The 1,342-nt window shown below is 60.8% G+C and overlaps 1 long non-coding RNA gene across 1 annotated transcript; it reads left to right on the top strand.

Moving 5' to 3' along the window:
• The first annotated feature begins 6 nt into the window (after positions 1-6).
• LOC108444609 lies at positions 7-1,336 on the top strand. Its single transcript, XR_001859248.1, has 3 exons — positions 7-123; positions 496-621; positions 984-1,336. It is a non-coding gene; the product is annotated as an uncharacterized LOC108444609 (long non-coding RNA).
• The last annotated feature ends 6 nt before the right edge of the window (positions 1,337-1,342 follow it).

The following is a 1,342-nucleotide window of genomic DNA, read 5'->3' as shown; positions in this document are numbered from 1 at the left end:
CTCGGGGGGGGGCGGGGGCGGCCTCGCCTTCCTGTTCAAGGAAGTTTGGGGTGAGAATTTCGGTTTTGCCTTGTTTTTCCCCAAAAGCGGCTGAGCCCGGGAGCACCGCCCCCGCAGGGAGAGGTACGGAGCGGGCCCCCGGGAGGTGACAGCTGGGAACGGCCGGGGACAGGCGGGGACACAGCGGGAGCGAGTCCAGACCCTGCACTCGGGGGCTCCCGGCGCTTACACAACTCCGGAGTGGGGCAAAAACCCGGGAAAATGGGCAAAAACTGCCCCGGGGCCTGTTCCATTCTATTCCCCGGGCTGGGAAAGGAGTGGGAGCGAGAGGGGGCTCCCCCACCCCACCCCCCCGAGCCGTGTTTTAGCCAAAAAAGGGGATTTTGGGGATGTGGAGCTGCCTCGGGGAGGGGGAATGGGGGTTGTTGGTGGCTTTGCTCGAATTTTAGTGGTTTCCACTGGGGTTTTAATTATTTTCTGGTGTTTCCTCCCCAGCACCAGGGCAGAAGTGGCAGCTGAGGTGCAGCTGGGCCCAGCCCTCGTCCCGCGGCACCTGCCGGGGCTCCAGGCACCCAAAACGGGGTGAAAAGAGGCGATTTCTGTCCACTTCACCCCAAAAATGTATGTGGGGAGGGGGCAAGGGGACCGTCCTGGCACCGTGGGGGAGGGGGGCACAGGGAACTGGGGGGACCCCCAGGGCACCCCCAGGGGAACGGTGGGTTGGACACCCCCTCACCCTCATTTTGGGGTTAATTTGTGCTTTTTTGGGGCACAATCCCCAAGTTTGGGGTGTCCCTGGCCCTCCCCTCAAGGGCTGTGCTGGGGTTTGGGGTGACAGAAACCCCCATGTTTGGCCTCGTTTGGGGGGCTCCACTGCCCCCATCCCTGTCACAGCTCTGTCACTCCTTGGTGGCTCTGATTAGCGTTCAATTAGCATGCCTAGTGCTTAATTAACCACCCCAATGCTTAATTAACCTCCCCAGGGCTTGAGGAAGGCCCTCGGGGTTGAACCCGGGGCTGTGCCGCACCCCCGGCCACGCCTCAACCTGCACGACCAGTTTGGGGCAGTTTCCCCTCGTTTCCTCAGCCTTTGGGGCTCTCCCGTGTCAGAATTGTCGGATTTTTACTCTGACAGAGCCATTTCGAGGTGAAACCCCAGGATCTGGGACCCGTGGGAGCTTCCCTGTCCCCTGAATTCCCCCTTTTTTCCCAAAGCAACATCACTCTCAGCGCACCAAAATCACCCCGACTTCCTCCAACCCGACTCGGGCAGGACTCCAAATCTGGGGGAAAATTTCCGATTCCTCCCAAAAATCCCCAATTCGCCCCCCAACCCCCAATT

The sequence above is a fragment of the Corvus brachyrhynchos genome, unplaced genomic scaffold (genome assembly GCF_000691975.1).
Source record: "Corvus brachyrhynchos isolate BGI_N302 unplaced genomic scaffold, ASM69197v1 scaffold442, whole genome shotgun sequence".
Lineage (NCBI taxonomy): Eukaryota > Metazoa > Chordata > Aves > Passeriformes > Corvidae > Corvus > Corvus brachyrhynchos.
The sequence above is the reverse complement of the archived record's forward strand: the minus strand, read 5'-3'. Positions and strand labels throughout refer to the sequence as shown.